Below are 24,147 nucleotides of genomic sequence, written 5' to 3'. Positions count from 1 at the left end.
ATTTATAAGACCCTAGAGCAGCCATACTCTTGCAGACCCCCCCCCCCCCTGCAGGGGTTCCGCAAGAATTTAGAACACTAAGCTTTAGTAGCCGGGAAAAATTTTACTATGCCGCCACCGTATTGTAGGATTCCATCAAGTATTCCGCTTTCCAAAAGGGTTCCGTCAAAAAAAAGATTGAGAACCGCAGGCCTAGAGTGTCCGGCTGCTGGGAAAAGGCCCCCCTCCTCCCTTATAATTACTATTACTTTATTCATTATAAAGGTAATATTATGCCGTCCTGGGTTTCTATTTGACCTCCATCCAAAAGGGACGGCCACTTCTTCATACAAACCTAGTCCTCATTTTCCTCTCTGGATATTGACATCATGAAAAATATTTTTTACATAATTTGGTTCATAGCTATTCCCCTATGTAAAAAGTGCCAAGTCATCAAAAATCAAAGAAGAGTGACAGCATGATCGGAATCCTGTCACTAATATCTCAAAATTTTTTCCATAATCACTGTCAACAGATTTAGCTCATAATTATTTTATGCATGAAGTAGTGGTAAGGAATGGGTAAGGTTAATATTTCCTACCTATTCTATAGATTTTGTTTTTTAAAATTTTCACAGATGATGTATTTCTGTTGCCGCTATAACAACAAATACTAAAAACAGAATAAAATAAAGATTTAAGTGGGGCTCCCATACAACAAACGTGATTTTTGACCGAAGTTAAGCAACGTCGGGCGGGGCCAGTACTTGGATGGGTGACCGTTTTTTTGCTTGTTTTGCTCAATTTTTTGTTGATGGTGCGGAATCCTCAGTGCGCGAGTCCGACTCGCACTTGGCCGGTTTATTTACAATTGCCTCATTTTTTTCCCTATCAGCATCGCAAAGCTTTCAAACAGAATACGAAGAATAAATAAGAATAAATAAATTCCAAAATAAAACAGTGGTTTGGACAGCTTTGCGTACAATGGACTCAAAGTATTTTTGAGAAGCATGTTATTGTGTTTCCAGTCAAATTATCTTCGCCACGTTCACGCGTTATTTCGGTCGAATATTCCTTTATTTCTGGGGTGTAGCGAGTGTCAAGAGACCAACACGTGAAGAATAATTTAGTATTCCGCGAAGAAGCGGTTGAATAATTAATAAATAAAACCGAATTATTACTTCCTGTCGTCCATAATATGATTTCATGTTACACGTGTGTTGTATTACCTTTAAGACAGCTTTACCACTACCTCCAGTTTGACACTGACATATTAAACGCCATCGAGAACGTAATTTACTTTCTATGCATCTCGCTCGTACTCGCATATTAGGGCAAGCGAGATGTATAGAAAGTAAATTACGTTCTCGATAGCGTAAATGTTAGTTTTGACACTGTCAATAACTCATGGTACGGGCTCTTAAAACAAAAACAAGGTATCATTTGAGCACGCGTTCAAATAGAAAACACAATAACATAAGGTTTTTTGTTCAAATTAGGAAATTTATATTAATATGCGAGTGTCAAAAAACTTCTATCAGTCCTAACCTACACCACCGACCCAAGAAGATACCAGAGGAAGAAACTAGATGGAAATTAGAGAGAATTTCGTACAAAAAAGCGAATTGTTAATAATATCCTTAAACATAAATTCTTGCATTAGATTTACTCGTAAATAATCGCACTGTTTAGATTTAAATTCACAATAAATATCGCATATTAAAATTCTCAACAACAAACATTGTAACTGAATTGCCGAGTACTTAGTACTTTTAGACCGTCTTGACTCAAGACTCTCCTAAAAAACGACATTGAAATGTTTTAGCGGTATTTTCTCATATCGACTAAAGTCAACAAAATAAAGTAAGGTGAGTTCGACTAAGATCGGACACCGGGTAAGATCGTATGATTCAAATTTCTGCCTGTTGCGGGGCTTTTTTTTAATGCTGGCAAGGTGATGCAATGCCCGGGACAAAACAGCGCATTGCATCACCTTGCCAGCATTAAAAAAAAGCCCCGCAACAGGCAGAAATTTGAATCATACGATCTTACCCGGTGTCCGATCTTAGTCGAACTCACTTAATTCCCGCTAACAAAACATCTGCCAAAAATAGAGAAAGCGGCATTTTTCCTTAGCGCCAAATGTTGGCGAACCCTGGAGTTGCCATTACATTCGCTTGCCGAGTAGACGAGGCGAAGAATATAAAAGAATGTACTGAGGCACGATTTACACATCGATTAGTGTTAGGTGCGAGTTCATACATTTGCTACTGAAAGCAAGTAGAAAATGTATGATCATGAACTAGCACTTAACATTAAAGGCTGGAAAATGCGAATTTTAGATGGTTCTTAGAAGAGTATACGATTACACAGAATACAATGTTGCGAACGCAACCTTTATATTTGTATAAAATCTCAATACCTATATTCCTAATGCAGTAGCTAAACGCGGCCGTCGGGCTCGGCTAGTAATCGGAAGCTTTTTCTTAAGCACCAATAGGAGCGCTCCACATACTTTGTATCGCGGCCAATTAGAGGCACCTAAACCACCTTTTGTACTGATCAAATATTGCAAACCACTCTCTCATCAGCCTCCATACAATAACTACACCACTTCTGCATTTAACCGTTTTGGCAAGAACCCTTGTAATCAGTATCTTTGGAAGATTACATCAGTTTACTTTAAATCGAAGCTTTTTATTTGAGTCGTCGAGCTCCTGACCTGCACGGCGGCTAAATAACAATAAGATAGGAAAATTTAGGACGACGTATTCAATATTTTTTTAAATTCATCATTTGTTATGGATCACCGTTGGCAATATCATTTTGGCAGTTGCCTTCCTCGTGACACATATTGTTAGACTCGCTGAGCTAAGTCTGCATGACAAAGTGTGGCGATGTCATCATTACTGTCCAATGACTTCCTTCTATTTAAGTCATCACTTTGTTCTATTTAATTCGATACAAAGTTAGCTTGTGCGCACTCTAGACCTGTGTGGCTACCACCAGTTTGGCACTGACATAAACGCCATCGAAAACGTAATTTACTTTCTATGCATCTCGCTCGTACTCGCATATTAGTGCGAGCGAGATGTATAGAAAGTAAAGTTTACTTTCAGACTCATAGTACGGGCTCTGAGGGGCTATCACGAAAACCCAAATTCGCAAATTGCGGGGATCTTTCTCTTTTACTCCAATGAAGGCGTAATTAGAGTGACAGAGAAAGATGCCCGCAATTTGCGCACTTCAATTTTCGCGGTTATAGTCCTGATCATTTTACTCTAGTCATAGACTAGGAATCCTCTAGACTGAGTTTAGAGCAATTATTTCATGAAACCGATGCTGCCAAAAATACGGGGGTGCGGGGGACGAGGTGAGCGAATCACGGCACGGGATTGACTCGAAGATGGAGTAAAACTACCGTATAAGTGGCAGAGGGGGTAGCGTTAATAGTAACGCTACCCCCTCTGCCACTTACATCACAGACATCCTCTAGACTGAGCATAGGCTCAGTCTAGAGGATGTCTTGTCTGTGACTCTCGTACATATGAGAGCTCATTCAATTCCTCCGAGTTCACGCAACATATGTGACCACAGCCTTATTATTTCTAAGGTTAGATAATAGGGATTTCGGCCGCTTCATTCAATAACATATAAATGAGTGCGTTATTATATTTTTTGGGAGTTTTTTGTTACTTCGGGGACTCAGTTTCGGCCGAAATTGGCCGCAAGAGTAACGATTTATGTCAATGACATAATCAGGAACAGAATTTGTTTGCTTATAAGTAATTTTGGTGCCATTTTTATATATTTTGTTTTAGAAAGTGTCTTTTTTTAGCACTTCGTTTGATTTCATTGTCTTAAAATTAAGTTCTACTAGTAGAAGGTAAGCGTCGGTTAAATCTATCTACTACTTTAAACGAGCAATTCTTGTATTATTATTTATGTATATATATATATTTTTTGGGGATCTCGGAAACGGCTCTAACGATTTCGATGACATTTGCTATATGGGGGAAAATCGATCTAGCTAGATTTTATCTCTGGGAAAACGAGCATTTTTGAGTTTTATATGTTTTCCGTGCAAAGCTCGTTCTCCCAGATATTAGTACATTAATTTCGTTATAGTTTTACAACATCTTTTTCAATTTTGTTGACTTTAATATCTATTGAATAGCTACATCATGACATTCATGACATTATTTTATTTTTAATTATTTCTATTTAGACACAACTTTTTTAACTTAAGTGTTCTATTAGGTTCGCCTAATAATTGAATTTCGTTTTATCAATCTTTTCAGAATAGTTACAGACATTACAGTTAATAATATGTATAGTCTTTATATTATATAAGTAAAATATTAATTCTAATATTGAAGTTAAAAGAAGTTTCATACGGCCCGATTCGAATAATGCTTATTATAAGTCATAGCGGAACGATACCGATCTGTCAATGTCAAAAGTGGCATTCCTTCAATCAGAAAACGTCAATTTTGACACTGACAGATCGGTATCGTACCGCTGTGACATCTTAAATATAAGCATTGTTTGCAACGGGCCGATAATGAGTCTTAAAATTGTTTTTTTTTCATACCTATTCCTAGACCGGTGTAACTGTAACTTATACAACGAATAAATATAGTTATCTAATTTTCAAATGTTTAACAATATAAATATCTTTACTTAAGAATTACATTCTGTTTTATCACCATTTATAGGAGGTACTTCAGAGGCTATTGTCTGCTCATTTTTCGTCACAAATCATAATAAAATCAGATAACTCCAAAGTATTCATCGCGAATAATTTAAACCGTTCCACGAAATATCTACTCATCAAAAAGCCAGAACTGGAAAGGGAGAAAATCAAAGATATATATTTTAGTAGACCACTCATATTCACTAACTTCGAACTATCACGTACTGTACAGCACATCGTATGCACATTATACAATGCACATAGTAGGTACAGCACATTCTTGAAAAAATACAATGATATTTTTCTAGAGGTATTTTTTTAAATAACCTATGCTCTCGCGTATGAGAGGAGGCCTGTGCCCAGCAGTGGGGCAGGCTAAATTTTTATTTTATTTTTTATTATTTAACTTACCTACGCTATTTGTTTTTCGTTTTAAGAGGTAAGTCTGAATATTATCCAAAGTTTTTTTAACTGAAGATTAAATAACTAATGAAAAAAATTAAGCCATAAAAACGATTGATCGATTGTCATACTATGGGCTGAGTAAAAGAAAATAAAAAAAAAACCGGCCAAGTGCGAGTCGGACTCGCGCATGGAGGATTCCGCACCATCAACAAAAATAGAGCAAAACAAGCAAAAAAAAAGCAAAAAAACGGTCACCCATCCACGTACTGACCCCGCCCGACGTTGCTTAACTTCGGTCAAAAATCACGTTTGTTGTATGGGAGCCCCACTTAAATCTTTATTTTATTCTGTTTTTATTATTTGTTGTTATAGCGGCAACAGAAATACATCATCTGTGAAAATTTCAACCGTCTAGCTATCACGGTTCGTGAGATACAGCCTGGTGACAGACGGACGGACGGACGGACAGCGGAGTCTTAGTAATAGGGTCCCGTTTTTACCCTTTGGGTACGGAGCCCTAACTAACTTAATAAACTATTTATATTGCATTCAGCAGTTAACCTAACGTATTAGCGGCCATATGCACAACTTTTATACAGCATTTTGATAAAAAGTGGGGAGCTTTTTAGGATGTATTTAATTTGTAGGTACCTAACTAAAATGCTGGTAAAGCAATATTTTCCAATTTCTTCTGATACTCTAAATTAAATCTAGATTATAATTAGTATTATTTTTTGCATCTATCAAACTAAATATCTGTGGCCAAAACCCACTTAGCGCAAATAGTCGCGGCAATCTTACACAACGAGGCATTGTTCCCAACAATGGCGTCTCCGATATTTCGAAGGATCATTATCTGTCCCATAAACAATGGCCTGAAATAATGAAGCGACAATGTGGGTGAAAATCAACATTTTAATTGCACATGTGGCCTGGATACTAATTGGTAGCTGGGAGGGTGAATGGTCCTCCATTAGATAGCTTTTCAGTATCATGCAGGTTTTTTTTTAATTTAGGGTCAAACAGATTTCATTTCAGAAAAAGGCTACTTTTGTGGACAATACAAAACAAGTTAACGATCCAGGTACATATATCACGTTTTTCTAATTTGAGACTCAAGGCTTAAAAAAAAGCCGGTAAGGGTGCAGCGTAAAAATTTGCTTATGAGTCTCATACACTAAAATAAAATAAATAAAATATACCTATTGTATTGTATTACAAATTGCAATATTTTTATCTGGAGAGTTATTCAGATTGGGCGAGTGAATTTTTACACATTTAATCTATTTATAAGCTTAATAGCATATCGTTTGCAGACGTTTATTAAAAAAATGAATTTAGTATTTACTTCATTTAAGTTAAATTAATTAAATTATTATAAAAGGTAATATAAGGTTGCTTATCTACATAATTAAATGATAATGACAATTATAGATTTAGAGAATAATTAACGTTTTATTTTAACAATAAAATTATTAAAGTAAGATAAAGTAAAGCCTGGTATGACGTTAGTTAGAGAAAACAAAATATTAGAAGTACCTATGTAATTAATTATGTCTCTGTCAAAGTTACATCGTCCAAAACTATTCATTCAAAATTTGAAGCTTATTGTATTATGCCAGATGGCCTTGTAAGGCAAATATTTTAGTTAATATAAAATTAAATGCTAACTATCCCTTTCCAACGAATATAAAACGGTAAAATGATTTTAAATGAAATGCGCTGCAGAACAATCGTAATAGATCTTTTTCGACTTTTAAGGTCTAATTCCCGAAGTAATCTGAAATCCTATAAAATATTTATCTAGGCGTAAACCTTCAATGTGAAAATGTCGCGGTATACCTATTTACATTTACATCAAGCGCTGAATAAATATTTACAAACGACCGAGTGTGTTAATAGCAAAATACTGAGTTGCCAAGTAATGTTAAAGCGGTGGATATTTACTTTATATAGATACCTATATACTTTATGTTTGCAGAAATTGCGAGAAATCACATGTTTATGACAAGAAAAAATATATTCTCATTTTCGACTTAGCTTATTATTATGCCAAGAAATATATCAAATATCGCGAAAATATTAAAATTGATATGGAATTGGTTTTCGATTGAAAATGTAGTATACTTAGAAACAAGACACACACGACTGAATGTGAATTTTATATGAATTACCAGAATTTATTTATGTTTGATGACTCAATAATATAATTTGTCATACTTAATTATCAGATAAAGATGTTTTCAAGAATGTGACAGCCAAATTGATCCCAATTTATTGGTAGGTTACCTACTTACATAAACATAATTATCAAGTCTTTCATACCTATTTCTTACTTACCTTGCCGACGGATAAACGTTAAAAAAAAACTACTAGTATCACTGTTTAGCAACATTGTTATCCTTTGTCAAATCCTTGCAAAATTGCGTCTTGTAAACAAAAACGCGGGGTTGTAAGCTTTGGTTTTCCTACTTTCCCAGCACATAAAAGAGCAAAATGTTAATGAGCTATCGTACGAGTAACATGACGTTGAGGTTTTCCTTCAGGAAAACACACAACACGCCGGTTATTAAGAAGCCTTTCTTATTATGTGATTGTGTACTTTTACACACAGTACGGCATTGAAGTTTGGGGCGCTTTGAATGAAGAAAGCAGTGCGATTCTTTACGTGTAGTAGTTGGTTGACTGCGGTAGGCCTTGTGCTATATGCTTTGATGGAAACTTTTGTAGATCCCGTAAACCTAGCTTTACGTACAATGAAATTTCTATAAGAATTATATTACCCGGCTTGTTAATCTGGGTAAAAATGTTTAACGGGTTCGCTGACAATGCTTTGACAGGCCCTGCTTGTAGTCTTAACGACTGTTAACTAGAAAATTGATTAAATATAAAGTTCTCATGTTACCTATTTTATTGTTTTTGAAACTGAAACTAAACGAAAACTAGTCAAGAATTGCCTAGATGGCATTTTTTTATTAATATCAGTACGAGTCGATCAGGTTTGATTTAAAAATCAAATGTTTATATGAGACCAACAAAACGATAAGTGAACTTGACGTTACGGTCACTGAGAAAATGGTATCAAGTATGGAAAATAAGAAAATTGCGACATACGTAATCTTTTGTTTAATTATGTAAGAAATCGTTTTTTTTTTTTCCTTTTTTGACTTTCAGGTCTAGAATTTTAATATCCACATTCTTGTGATACCTAAATTGCTCGTTTGCTGTCTATTTCACTACATTTTGTTGTATAATTCAACCTCTTGTCATGTCATCGTCCATATTCACATAATATTATGAGTAAAAACTAACATCTTCCTGGCGTTGTCCCGGCATTTTGCCACGGCTCATGGGAGCCTGGGGTCCGCTTGGCAACTAATCCCAGTAATTGGCGTGGGCACTAGTTTTTACGAAAGCGACTGCCATCTGACCTTCCAACCTAGAGGGTAAACTAGGCCCGTATTGGGATTAGTCCGGTTTCCTTACGATGTTTTCCTTCACCGAAAAGCGACTTTAAATATCAAATGATATTTCGTACATAAGTTCCGAAAAACTCATTGGTACGAGCCGGGGTTCGAACCCGCGACCTCCGGATTGCAAGTCGCACGCTCTTACCGCTAGGCCACCAGCGCTTCCTAGGCCACCAGCGCTTCTATGAGTAAAAACTAACGTGACTTTTTATTTTCAGGCATGCGACGGCTTCTTTTGAGAGGTTATTGCTGTCGACAGTCTGTCACTAGCTGTTTGTGAGAAGGTAATATTAGAAAACAGTCACAATTTGTATGTCTTCACTTATTCATTTCTAATACTACAGTATGTGGCCTGTTAAAGAGCCAAAAAATAAAAAAAAACAACGGGTTGCACTCCGGGAGTGCCGGCAGAAGTGAAAACTTGAATATTAACGTTGTGCATTTTTGATATTTTGGAATGGTTAGGGAATAATTTTGCATGCATAATTGAGGTTAGCGCCATCTAGCGTTATTTCGTCGCATTACTTGAAACCCCTAAGCACATCACTGTTAGTACTCGAGTTATATTACTACCAGTTAGAGGGAAACTCACTAGATGGCATTTAGATCAATAAAGAAAAACTCAATGACATTGTAACAGTTTTTCGATCAGGCCACGTGTCCGTCTTACGGTCCGTAAGACGGTCACGTGACCTGTCGCGAGTTTAACATTTTTTCCCCACCTCTAAAAGTGCACAGCGCCGCTAAAGCAGTTTTCACTTCAAAAATGTTTAAAATTTTCTTTCTCTATGTCTATGATTTTTATTAAAATAATTTACATTTTTAAGATGATGGTAACGATGTTGTATTGTTTAATTTAGTGTTTTAAGCTCGTGGAAGTAAAATGCTTGTATAAAATAATAATCACATTATTAGTATACAACTGTTGAAATCTCATGAAGACTTCATTTTATTCTTTCGCTCATTTTACAGGCCTTTTTAGGGTTCCGTAGCCAAATGGCAAAAAACGGAACCCTTATAGATTCGTCATGTCTGTCTGTCTGTCCGTCTGTCTGTCCGTCTGTCTGTCTGTCCGTCTGTCTGTCCGTCCGTATGTCACAGCCACTTTTCTCCGAAACTATAAGAACTATACTGTTGAAACTTGGTAAGTAGATGTATTCTGTGAACCGCATTAAGATTTTCACACAAAAATAGAAAAAAAAAAACAATAAATTTTTGGGGTTCCCCATACTTCGAACTGAAACTCAAAAATTTTTTTTTTCATCAAACCCATACGTGTGGGGTATCTATGGATAGGTCTTCAAAAATGATATTGAGGTTTCTAATATCATTTTTTTCTAAACTGAATAGTTTGCGCGAGAGACACTTCCAAAGTGGTAAAATGTGTGTCCCCCCCCCTGTAACTTCTAAAATAAGAGAATGATAAAACTAAAAAAAATATATGATGTAGATTACCATGTAAACTTCCACCGAAAATTGGTTTGAGCGAGATCTAGTAAGTAGTTTTTTTTTTATACGTCATAAATCGCCTAAATACGGAACCCTTCATGGGCGAGTCCGACTCGCACTTGGCCGCTTTTTATTATAAATATAATTAAATGACACGTAATATTTTCTCTCAAAGACTTTATTTTGCACTTTATTTAACTTAATCAAGCTCTATAGCAAAATATAAACTAATCTAATAGCAAAATAATACAATTGAAAGGGAATATAAAGTGATCGGCAGAAAATAAATTCTAAATTTGCTTCAAAATAAATGTCACGCGATATATTGCTATCCCCTTGTCAGGGTTGAAACATAGTCGCTTATATAAATCGGGTCATAGCGATAAACGACATGAGAGGTCGTTTTGGCAATCCTTGGGGAAGGCCTTCGTCCAACGTCTGATGGCGTTTGGATGAAATGATTTAAGTAATTTGCGTTACTGTATACATAATATATAAGAAACATATTAGGTTCCTATAATAAATCACGCATTACCTACCTAATTGAGTAAACATAATTAATATATAGTGGAAAATTTCTATGATTACGTATTTGACGATTTTGAATTGATCCTTATAAATTTGAAGCTAAGACCTACCGTTTAACTGACGGCCCGATTTGAACAATGCTTATAAGATGTCAATTCAATTCAATCTTTGGGTAATATGGCTCCATCGATACTGTCGATGATTTCGCCAACGTCAAAGTGGATCCCACGTGGGATCGAATTAATATTATTTGTAATAAAATTCAGCCAGTGTACGGTATAAAAGTATAAAATTATGGCCTCTAGGGCTCTAGCCAGCCACGGTTAGAGGTAGAAATACCAAAATAAATGCTCTAGAGCACGACGTTGTTCGGTAGTATGGTTCTCAGTTCTTGTAAGGCGATAGCTAGACTTTACAAGAACCCGCGTGGGCTACCCGGCGTTGACGCCAGAATGGTGGTTATACGCGTTTCATGATTATTTTTTCATTATCTGCACACTTCCACATTAGTTTACTGCATAATACGCTATCAATATTACACTTTAAACAATATTAATAAGCAAAAACAAAGAAATGAATCACGAGGCCATGTTACCAAAATGGCGGTCGACGAATAACCCTTATAAGTTGTCACAGCGATTCGATACTCATCTGTCAGTGTCAAAAGTCATAACCAAAATGTCACTTTTGACACTGTCTGATCCATAACGAATCCAGATCGAATTCATTACCTGTTATCAATATTAGAATACGCCTGCAATTCAACAATGTTCCTGCCTCGTAGCGCTATGACAACAGCCAGCCGTAGCATTATTTCAATGAGTGTTGCTACTACGCCGCCATAGGCTACGCCTTAGCTCGTAGCAAGAATACGTTTGCACGCGTAGAGACGATGGCAGGTCAATTCGAACGTGCACTGACATCAAACTGATTTTAAGATGATATTGGAATCATGTCAGTGACATCAGTCATTTGTGACGTCACTGAATCCGTTTCGTACAACAACATACACAGGAGTGTGTGCAGTCACACACACACACACATACACACACACACACACACACTACCGTAACTTCACCGGAACATTTGACAGGAGGGTTTGACATTTCGTAATATCTACCTGACCCATTACTAAAGTAAAATTGCATAAATGGCATTCGATCACTTAACATCACTTCTCGAAGTGGCTCTCAACCAACCCTAAGGGTCCCTGCGACCTCAATATACTTCAATAGCTGACGTTTGTCAAAATGGCTATTTGCTCTAAAGGTACCTGAATAATTACCATGAATATGCTGAAAGGACCTTTTGTGTTAAAAGGGAGTTTAGTTGCAAATAGTTTCATTTGGAGGGATTCGAATTACAGATTGATAAAATGAAACATAACTACGCTAGAGATATATTTTTAGAAAATTTCCTAAACCCTTAGGCACGGTACAGACGGACTGCAACCCGACTGCAACTTATATAGTAACTGCACGCCAACGTTGCAGTTGGTGTGCAGGCGGTGTACATTTCATTGTATTTCATTTCTTGATGAAATTGCATAAAAGATAAAATTCTATTCAATCATCTCAGGTGGCAAGAATAAAGATTTAAATCGATTGTCACTATTGTCAGGTACCTAGAAAGATCCTTGAGCCTAGAAATAAAGCTTAAGCTTTAGTTCAAAGTACTGAAGCGAAATAGAAGTTAACTGAGTGAATATAACTTCAGCGCGTATTAAAGTAGTAAATTGAATCCTTGGCATAACTGTATACAAAGCAAAATGAAAGGTAAAAGATCATTGAAACACAGAAAGCTGAAAATTGTCAGTTTGGTTCTTTTAATTGACTTCATTTTCCATAAAAAAATATTCCATTTCGTGCAGCAGCTTTCCGCAAACAGCAACTTCAAACAATTTTTTTTTTCGCGTCAAAAAATATATTTCGTCATTTCCTATTCAGAACAGGATAGGTGCCAATTAATATTCCCTTAAATGGATCCCCACTATTTATTGTTACACCTAAGTGTAAGGCCTGAGTGGACGCTCGAGTTGGGCGTGCGGCGTGCATGTTAAACAAATGCAAGCGTATGGTAGCGGCCTTAGTGCACGCTGCTCAAATTACTTGCGAGCCCGGCGCCACGCTGCACGCCCCGCCGAACGCTCCGCTCCGAGCGTCCACTCAGGCCTTACACTAATGCACAAGGTGACGTAAAGGTTTTTTTATTAGGCAACATTTAAAAAAAATTGGTTACAAGGACTCAAATTGTAAAGAAGTTATTTATTGTCTAACTTATCTCTTCCAAAACTAAATAATTATATTAAATCCATCAACAAAGCTTAATAAGAAGTATAAATAAATAACCAAATACAACGCTGTCACCAACGAATCCCTTCATTTATATCATCCTAATAAAAACGACTTATTATCAAGTATACAACTGAGTACATACGCTTTTTTAACACTGGGAGTAATATGTTCTCTTCCATTTTGCTTGAGGCTGCTACCGTTGCCCAAGCGAAGAATGTCACAAGTGCCATGGACTTTGTATTAAACTTATGCCGTTTTTCACCTGAGCGACAGGTTTAATCTACATAATACCTTAAGTGCAGACCCAGAATAAGTTGGTCCTTTATAGCTGTGACCTTCACTTAGTTCAAGGTCCTATTAGTGTTTAATCCGCATATTAATAACATAACTTAGTTACGTGTGTGTATTACTTATACCCAGAGGGCGGAATTGCTCATGGCAAAAATCAAACGTCAATTGAGTTGGGACGTTGAATTTTATCGACTATCGAATAAAGTGAAATTATATTTACCTAGCGTATCTTTATTTATTTATTAACAAAACTAAACCTCAAATCCATTAGCAAACAATAATAGACTTCATATGAACATTACGGAATAACATTTAAATAAAAGACAATATAAAACGATAATTTTAAAAACTATGTACTTATCTTAGTACTGCATTATTAAAACTAGCTAGTCAACTAGCTAATCAAAGAGGTTAATGCTAAAGTCAGAAATGTAAAAGATAACTGAACTTATCGATAGCTGAAAAAGTCGATAAATTCAACGTTCCAACTCTATTGACGTTTGATTTTTGCCATGAGCAATTCCGCCCTCTGTGGCTATTAATCATATAGCCAATCAGCCTAGCATAGCCCGGTTTTTGGAGGCAAAATGTACCATTGCTAGTGAATTATTAAATACCTACTCTCGTGTTATCGATATCGATACCAAACTAATCATAATAAATAAAAGTGTGTAAGGTCGGCTCCGATGCACGACTGGAGTTTACTCCTTACGAACGATTATTAATAGTACATTACAATACAAGTGCGAAAAGTAGGAAATTCGCAACGAGTGGCGAGAAAATAAAACACGACCGCAGGAAGTGTTTTATATTGACACGAGTTGTGATTACCTATTTGAACGTGTGTCGTACAACGTTTTACAGTAAGTATAGCCCATTAAATTTTCGACATAGGCACGCAAAGTGCTAATTATCGCACTAGTGCCTATATAGCCTAAAGCCAGGGATTTACACAGACGCCTCTATTATTAGGACGGCGAAAAATCGTGCAGAATGAAGAGCCATCGTGCAAAAACCGAGACCTCATGTGGTAGGTAGTGGTTCTTATTCAAAGGAGTCTATGTCCCAGACAACGTTTAAAATAAATAATAGTTGCGTACCTATTTTATTATAAATAAATTATTTTTATTCTTATTCTTAAATATACTCAATGACCGTGACAAGCTTCAAAATCAACTTAATGAAAAACCTAACACGAAGATGTACTTAACTGACACACATTTCGAATTCTCTTGAGGAATAACAAAAACACATGACTTGCGTATTTGAACCCGACGCGAGGCGCGCCACACTTTGTGCCTTTAGGGAGCATAATAAAATTGCAATGCGATGTGCTATAAATAACAATATTTATGTCTATCTTTCTAGGTGATCTTTTATGACTATTATAAAAAAAGTTATGGGAATACGCAGTACCGAAAGGGTGTTGAAGAGGTATCTATTTGGGGAAAAAACTGCTTTAAGGATGACTCACGCTAGAACGTTCCGCATCCGAAGCGTGGTGTCGACACTTCGGGCCCGATTCCGATTTTGAACTAGATATCTAAGTATTAGATATCTATTAGTCAATCAATCAATCAATCTTTGGGTGTTATGGCTCCATCGATATTGTCGATGATTCCGCCAACGTCAAGGTTTAGGAAGGCACGTGCTTTATGAAGACAATTGGCCGGTGAATATCCACGACGCAGTTCACTCAGATGAGAATCAAATGTAGATCTACCTACAACCAGGACAAAACAAACATACATTATTAAAACTAACTACTACAAATACAAGTTATTGTTTTTTATGTGTTTAGCTAAGACGTTCACAAAAGGGGAGGTAACTAATGTAAGGAGGAAATTAATGTTAACCGGACGGGGAATTTTAGGGGGGAGGATGTCATATAAGGGGGTAACGAGACGATTACAATCCCAAAATACGTGTTCGAGAGTACCCTCCGCCAGACCACATTCACATAGAGAGTGGTCTCGAACACGCATCTTTTTTAAGCGAACGGGGGTGCAAACGTGGCCCAGTCGAAGGCGAATGATCGTTGATGTAATGTTCTTCGGCATTGACTTCCGTGCACCAGAGAACCACGGCTTATGGAGAATATCTGGTTGGATACTGCGAAAATGTTTAGCAATCTGTAGTTGGGTAGTTTGCCATCGGGTGTTCCAGGCATCCCGCAAGTGGGTCAGAGCTTGGGCCTTAATGTCGCGAGGAAAGCATCGGTCATACATGTGGTTGCCAATCGTTATTGCTTCTTTAGCGTATTGGTCGGCTATCTCATTGCCTGTTATTCCGCTATGACTTGGAATCCACGCCAATATTACCTGAATATTCTCCAAATGACATTTGTAAAGCACGTCTTTGATTTTTAAAGTAATGCTGAAGTTTTCTTTAGCATGAAAAGGCCTTTTGACTATATCTTGCAAGCAACTCAACGAATCAGTTAAAATAATGGATTTATTAAGGTGGTGGGAATAAATGTAAGACACGGCCTCCAACAATGCGACTGCTTCTCCGGAAAATACCGAGTTACCAGGAGGAAGTTTAAAGCTCAAAATAATTTTATATTTGGGAATCCACACTGCAGACCCTACTGGACCGTTGTTATTTAATTTGGACGCATCAGTAAAAATAGTCAAATGATCTGGATATTGATTTAATATTACTGTATTAAAGATACTATCTGCTTCTATTTGGTCTTTGTATATGCCTAAACTAAAAATGACATTTGGCTGGTATATAAGACTATCATAACTTGCTTCGAAAAGAGGGTTTTTGTAGAGGGTCTTTCCCGTGGAGAATATTATAGTTAACGATTTTGGAACAGTTTTGTAAGATTTTATTCATATTCCTATTAAAAAGTGAAAGATTTGATTTTGCCTATGGGTCTAGGAAGAAAATTTAGCTTCAAAGTCAATTTATTTTATGACGTTTAGAAGGCCATAATCGAACAATGCTTATAAGATGTCACAGCGATACCAAATTCGATTTCTTCAACCAAAAACGTCACTTTTGATAATGACAGATTGGTATCGTATCGCTGTGAAATCTTATAATCATTATTCTAATACGGCCCTAAGACCCATAACTTCAACTCTTACTAAAAAGTTTTACCAGGAAATTCTCATTTCTGCTAACTACGTCTATATTTCTAACCACGCATTTTACACACAGCGCAGGGAATTTAAAACCTAAAATAGTACTTACACCCAAGGCCATGCGTAAGTACCGATTGCTTCTCTGAGAGCCAAACCGTGTTTCTTAGTTCCCGAGGGACTGAAGGATTCCTTGAGCCGTATCGGGCTAATTTGCAAGATTGTATGCCTTCAATGCTAAGAATTGATGAACGTACGTTTGAAGATTTAGGTAGGTGATCGGATTCGGGATGAAATAGGTTTGTGTACGCTGATTAAACAACCAGAGGGAAGTAATCCCCAGACGTATAGAGTATTTGTTGTGTAGGGGTGTAGGGAGAAATCTGTTACAATTTTACTAGTCGATTTCCCTGAAAGTGCGTTGTGACTGTGTTTTGGTATACACTTTGTTTAACTAAATATACTTAGTCATTTTATATGTATTCCCACTTTATAGTACAACGAAAACTCAATATAGAAATGTCGGATATAAATAATGCCACGAGGCGAATATGTAATATTATATATTAGGTCAAATCTTAGAGATCTATGTGTGGAAAAGCTGAACGTTCTTTCAAAAATCAATTAAAATATACGCGAATAAAGCCATCACTGTATATTTATCATTCAGAAATAGCATGTGCCTAAGTTTAATATATTCTTTTTTATATTGATATTTAAATGTGGTATAGGTGGGTCAAACACATTTTAGAAAGGTCACATCTGTGGACAACACAATAAAAGTTAAAGACTCTACAAACCCCGTTTTTCCTATTTTAGTCTCAAGTATACTGAAAAAATGTACCCGGCCGGCCGGTATGTATAAGGGTGCAGCCTAAAATTCGTAAGATTACCTCAGTGTTCGCTGTCTGTCACAACCGTTTTTATCTTCATCATTTTCAAGTAACCTACTTTACCACACATGTCAAAATAGCGGGTTTACGGGTTAAAATGTGCAGTAACGTGACGTGACCCGCCTGTGGGATCACTATCTCTCGCGGCTACAAAAACTTTTGACACTATCCTTGTCAAGTGTTCTTGCTGTCTACATAAGCTTTGCTCCCTTGGTACCCTTGGTTGGCAGTTGGGGGACAATACAGTAAAATATTATTTTTTACTCATTTAATGTGGTTTTAACAGGACTGATATTTAAATGATGTACATGTTGCATGCACTAGGTTCATAATAAGGAAAAAGAGAAATGACGAGACGAGAGATGAAAGTGACGTTTTTGGTTGAAGAAACGTCACTTTTGACACTGACAGATCGATCTCGTATCGCTGTGACGTCTTATAAGCATTGTACGAATACGGCCTTATTTTTATCGAGCTTTACCGACTGCCCTTTAAACTAAGTTACCTTTCAGTAATATGTAACTTAATACATAGGGATAATTATGTATAAAGTTACATATATTATCTCTCAAAACGTCTTTAATCCGTCACATGATATAGTCATTAAACGCCCCACGTCGATACAGCAATTACAAAACACATTAGCCCTAATGATTATTATAATAGTTTGGGGATAATTTTAGTGCGGGCACACCCTTACTCTGCCCTTACTTAAACCCGGTTGTTTTGGGCGTAAGGGCCGCTCCATTTCGTGCACATTTCCTTTGACCTTTTGAGGGTTTATTATAAAAATAGGCCACGCGAAGATTATTTTCGTAGGGCGTCGTTTGCCCTTGAAACAGAAAATTGTGTGGTTACTGATGAGGCTGTCAAAAGGAATATTTTAAGAGACTTTAAAGACTATATACTTTGAACAACAATTTACAAATATAAAGGTCTACCTCATTAAAAACGGATCATTTTACGTAAATATAGTCCAAATCTTACCATCATCAGTGAAATTAAGGCTAGTAAAAGATTTACATTATAACGGATCAATTGATTTCAGAACTACGCGCGCAAAGTTAAACATATATTATAATAAATATAGGACAAAGGTATTTTATTTAATCAATATAAAAACAATCAAATTTTAAACTAAAGCATTTAACCCGTTTTCATTCACTATTTTTTTAATCTATCCACAACGAAGTTACAACAGCCTCTAAACTTAAACCTAGCCGACTCACTAGTAGCCTATCTACCTACTTTGATAAAATAAAGTTATGGAATAAATTTACTCCTCACACAACTACTACTAGGTTCAGAGAGCTTCCTTCCAGGCAAGTTTGCTTTTGTACCCATATTTTGCTTCATAGAGCGCTGCAATACCAACAAAGTGGGAATTTTGAAGCTAACACAGCGCGAGAGTCACTCGCCCTTGCTCTGAGGCTGAAATAATAGTGGCCAAGATTACATTTGCTGCGCTAAAATTTAATGGCAATCGCACTAATATTTAAGTGCCGCCGAGATGAATATATCAGTAGGAGTTAGAAAAGAAAATAAGTCTGCAACGATATTTTGATAGCATACGTAAGTGCATGTGTTATTTATACTCTTTAATTTTATAGAAAGATTAAATCTTTATCTAACTCTAGATTCACAGGAAATAAAACCCTTCAAAAATAATAATGTACGTTACAGGTTTGAATCGGTTTTTATACAAGTGGCTTTAAAATCGGAGGTAGTAAGTTCAAACCTCAGTTCGTTACATTAATAAACGTTCATAAAAAGTAGCACCAGCGCGTAAATGTTTATCCATTTCGACAAGTAACACACTTAGATTAGAAAGAACTAAATATGTTAATTTTCTTTAATATTTCATGGAATACTCACATCGCACAACGCACAAGCAGAGTCAAAACAACTAGAATCTCTTGACAGCACTAACCGATAGTCTAACAATAATTGCAATTGACTTTAAAAAACTTTGTTTAATTTTTAAGTATTTTAGTTCATAAGTTATTTATTTGTCTTTTTACTGTTTTTTACTCAAGATTTTAATAAAGTTTTTATTTTAATGTTAGTATATATGTATAGTTCATATACCCAGTTAGTAGGGCACAGCCACAGCCGTCGTTATACGTAACTAGTTGGCAAAACCCCAGCGTGATGGAAGTAGCAACAAAGCGAGCACTGTCACGTTACAAAGCAAAATTATCACTTCACAGGCACAGATAAAACTAATAAGTTAATATTACACTATTCATTATAGTTATAGTCTGTGATGTCTTTTACCCAATTTGAGTCTTCTTCACGCAGTCTAAGGCTCAATATAGCACGTTTTGGGTTAAGTAGGTAAAATTATCTAATTGCTTTCTCGGAATATTCTTGAATACGTGTGTTTATTTATATATAAACTCACTATACACTAGGTTTATTCGTTAGTTTCGTTACAAAGCAGATTTTCCTTTGTCATGAATCATGAACGTTTCTTTTATTATCAGTTACAAATTACAATTGATTAATGTACTGAAACCTAATAATAATAAAAAGTTTTTATTTTTCGTTGGTATATTTAATCAAGCTTTTTACCTAATAAAATAACGAATAATAAAACCTACAGGTTTTATTATAAATATTGATTTCACTTTGATCAATGACACTTTATTTAATGAAAATATATATTACGTTTACAAAGTATTTTAAGAACAAGTCAAGAACGAGAATCTAAAACGAAATTTTCGTATACCTAAACAAAACCGTAATATTATATAAAATAAAGTTCTTATAAGTAGTATCGTATTAAAAAAGCTTAGGTAAGTACTTAATAAAACTTTGCCAAAGCTTGCAAAAAAATACTTTTCGAATAAAATAAAAGTGGCTTCACACCTTGTTGGACACTAGACACCAGGCGTAATCCCATTTTTCTTTTTATTGTGTCTGGTGTAGTGTCCAGCACAGTGTTAATCTTAATAAATTACGCACCGATTTTTGAATTTAGGTATTCTAATTTGCGTTTCTTTATTTATGTAAGAAACCACATTCCCCCAAGCAGATTTATTTTCACATAGAAACTTTACGAAACCACTTAGCAATAAAGGCCCCGTGCGAAATACCCGCAAAATTTTAAGACATTACCCAAGTCAAAAGTGGGACGATTGCCACGGGACCATGGGGACATTTTACCCGGGCACTACGAATGTTTTATTCTCGCCACTGTCAAGCACAGGCGAGTTAAATAACCAGGATAATATTGCAGCTTTTAACATAAAAGGAAAAATGTATAAAAACACCACGTTACATGTCAGCTGTTAGTTCGATTCTCGCTCGAGGCAGTAGATTTTTTTTCTCCGATACTTATTAATTTTAATCATTATAATTTATCTGAGAGAAAGTAATAATAGATAGATAAATATATACATAGAATACTCTTTATTGACACATCTCAGTAAAAAGATAGGTACTTTATTTTAGTTTATAATTTGCATGTTTAATCAATTATTCACACACACACACACACCCACACACACACACACACACACACACACACACACACACACATATACACACCCTAAAAGCACACACCTTATCACCCTCTTTCACACATCATTTTAATTAGGTTTAGTTACCGTATGTTACCTACTCTTTTGTAAGCCCCAAGATACAGGCTCAGCCTAGTTTGGTGCTTACCGGACACCTTTGTGATTGCCTACCTATTTTATTATAAATAAATTATTCTTATTCTTATTCTTATTCTTATTCTTATTCTTAATTTGTAAATCTAATTATTCGAAATAAATCTCGCTCATTGACAAACTACTTAGGTAAAAAAATGAAAAGAACGAATTGATTGACAGATTTTGATTGAATTGATTGAATTGATTTGATTTATTGATTGAATAATCTATTTTAAAATTTACTGACTGGGCTAGGAGGCCGCTAACTACCTACATAATATACATAGTAATCCATTTTGCATAGTTGTTAGTAATTTCGAAGTCACTTTAAACTGTTTGATGCAAGAACTCGATTTTTCTCTCACACACAACCAGTACAACCACAATTCAACCAGTTGCCCAAGAAACCGTAAAGCACCGTATGCTGTACAGATTAAATTAACGTTACTTAAGGCGGCCACACACGATCAATTTTAAATAACAATTTTCACTTAACTAATGTCGTATTCCAGTATACACGGTAATTTTGATGTTAAATTTCATTACTTAATTGATTAAACTCTTAAAAATTCTCATCAAATTAAAATTTAGGTTTGGAAATCACACATAACCTACCATTACTGCTGGAGAGACAGGAATCCCAAAACAATATTCAAAATACAAGGTTTAAGAAAAATTGTGGGGATATTGGGCATATTGGGTATCGTGTTCTAATTAGAAAAAAATATATTATTATATTCTTCAACTTTTCCTAATCAGAATTATGCCCTTAAACGGATCCCCACTATTTTTGTTACACCTGTATAATCTATTTTACATTTATTTATAAACAAAGCACAGTAAAATATACAAACAAACAATAAGTATGGTAGATAAAACATAGTTGAAATATATCACATTTATTTGACACTAGAAAAAAATATGGTTGTCTGTAAAGTCGGTTTACGGACGATAATTTTGCGTGATAACGTCATAAGTTGGTCATAAGAAAACATTGATAAAAATTGCATACTTTTATACGGTACCGTGGACATCTGTCCACAACGTTACCATGGAGATCTGTGAACAACGTGACACTTTTTCGTGCATGCTACCGGTGTTCATCGATTTATAAGACGTTATCACGTCAAAATCTGATAGTTTTTCATCCACGAACAGTTTTGTCAGTAAAAATATCGTGAGTTAGCTTCTTTAGAACGTAACGACCCAGTTCCCACAGTAGGTACGCACACGTCGGGGACGGTTCGAAGTTCGTGTGACGGTTTCAGTTTACGTGGGTTTTCGTGGTATTCACAAAGGTATTGGGGTACCTAATTGCTTTTCTGTTCTGAGAAACAAAATTCGTCGCTACTGGGAAAATAATTTATTTTCCTGAAGAGTTAATTGATATCTTACAGTTAATATTTTCTTCGGGTTGGTGTGGTGAAAAATTTTGTGTTTCACGCGGGGGCAAATTTTGTTTAACCCTCGTAACGCTCAAGATTTCATTTTTCTAACCACTCGCTTCGCTCGTAATTCAATTTTGGAATCTTTCGCTTGCTCGGGTATCAATATTAGCACGAGCGGTTAAACAACAACTTTGTCCCCTTGTAAAACAAATAACTATAGTAGTCTACTGCTTGTTCATTAAGTATTTATTAATTAAACAATGTCAGTGATCTTGCTAAAACTTTGATCTTCAAATATCTGCCAGCCTAATAACCTTGGCGACCTATCGTAGTTGAATTAACCACAAATTTTAACCTTTTTACCGCCACCGACTGATATATACGACATACACAATCGGGCTCATTTCTCCGCGGTCTAATAATTAATACTTCGTGTAAGTACCTAACTTCGTACTGCCGGCGACACGAGCACGCTCGATTAAGTAATTTTTCTCAAAAATGGACGGCAAAGTCGACGTTTCCGGTTAAAAAATAGGTCGCGAAGCGTACCTAGTTTATGGCTGACCATAAACTAGGTACGCTTCGCGACCTATTTATTAAAAAGTTGCCGATTTCGGGACTGCAATGCTGCATAAGTACAAATTCCATTATTTGTCGAGTTCCAAATTTTTTTAAAGTTGAAATAGCCATATCAAATGAACGCATAGGTCTATTAAACAGCAGCCAAATAGATGATCAGTACTTATTATTATAATGTTGGTACCGCGACTATTTAGGTGTCTCAAATAAGCTGGCGTATTTCGGATAGATAATCTATATATATAAATGCAAGTGTCCTGACTGACTGACTGACTGACTGATTCATCAACGCAGAGCCGAAACTACAAAAGATAGAAAGTTGAAATTTGCACACCAGGTTACATTTATAAAGTGTACAAGAGATAAGAAGCGATTTTGAGAAATTCAACCCCTAAGGGGGTTAAAAAGGGGATGAAAGGTTGTATGGGGTGCAAGTTTTATTTTAAGCTAGGAATTTGAAACTTTGTAAAAAGGTATAATATTAAAAAACAAGAAAACTGATTTCAGCGTTTTCGAAAATTCATCCCCTAAGGTGGTGAAAAAGGGGTTGAAAGTTTGTATGGAGAACAAACATTTTTTTGAGTGCGAGACTTGAAACTTTGTGTATGGAGATATTATTAGAATACAAGAAAAGTAATTTCAGCATTTTTAAATTTTCATCCCCTAACAGGGTTAAAAAGGGGTTGAAAGTTTGAATCCATTACAAATGCTTTGAAATTTCTAAGAAAGGCATAATAGCCGATTACAAAAAAAACTTATTGCGACGTTTTTGGAAATTCAACCCCTAAGGGGGTTAAAAAGGGGATGAAAATTCGTCTTGGGGTGCATATTTTATTTCAAGCTAGGAACTTGAAACTTTGTAAAAAGATATTATATTAAAATGGAAGAAGACTAATTTCAGCGTTTTTGAAAATTCATCCCCTAAGGTGGTTAAAAAGGGGTTGAAAGTTTGTATGAACAACAAATATTTTTTTGAGTGCGGGACTTGAATCTTTGTATAAGGGCATATTATAAGAATACAAGAAAAGTAATTTCAGCGTTTTTGAAAATTCATCCCCCAAGGTGGTTAAAAAGGGGTTGAAAGTTTGTATGAACATCAAACATTTTTTTGAGTGCGGAACTTGAATCTTTGTATAAGGGCATATTATTCAAATATAAGAAAAGTAATTTTAGCGTTTTTGAAAATTCACCCCCAAGGTGGTGAAAAAGGGGTTGAAAGTTTGTATGGAGACCAAATATTTTTATGAGTGTGGGACTTGAATCTTTGTATAAGGGCATATTATTAGAATACAAGAAAAATAATTTCAGCGTTTTCAAAAATTCATCCCCTAACAGGGTTAAAAAGGGGTTGAAAGTTTGAATCCATTACAAATGCTTTGAAACTACTTAGAAAGGCATAATAGCCGATTACAAAAACAAGTAATT

At 35.7% G+C, this 24,147-nt stretch overlaps 1 protein-coding gene and 1 long non-coding RNA gene across 3 annotated transcripts in view; both read left to right on the top strand.

Moving 5' to 3' along the window:
• LOC134653614 (uncharacterized) overlaps positions 1-24,147 on the top strand; it is a 356,188-nt gene that overhangs the window by 42,716 nt on the left and 289,325 nt on the right. The window lies entirely within an intron of this gene.
• The window catches only part of LOC134653561 (connectin-like), a 116,017-nt gene that overhangs the window by 47,344 nt on the left and 44,526 nt on the right, over positions 1-24,147 (top strand). For both annotated transcript variants that reach the window (XM_063508943.1, XM_063508944.1), the window contains exon 2: positions 8,768-8,833. The gene's annotated coding sequence lies outside the window, so the exon portion shown is untranslated. The remainder of the gene's footprint in view (positions 1-8,767; positions 8,834-24,147) is intronic.

The sequence above is a fragment of the Cydia amplana genome, chromosome 13, assembly GCF_948474715.1.
Source record: "Cydia amplana chromosome 13, ilCydAmpl1.1, whole genome shotgun sequence".
Taxonomy (NCBI): domain Eukaryota; kingdom Metazoa; phylum Arthropoda; class Insecta; order Lepidoptera; family Tortricidae; genus Cydia; species Cydia amplana.
This window is presented reverse-complemented; position numbering and strand designations above follow the sequence as displayed.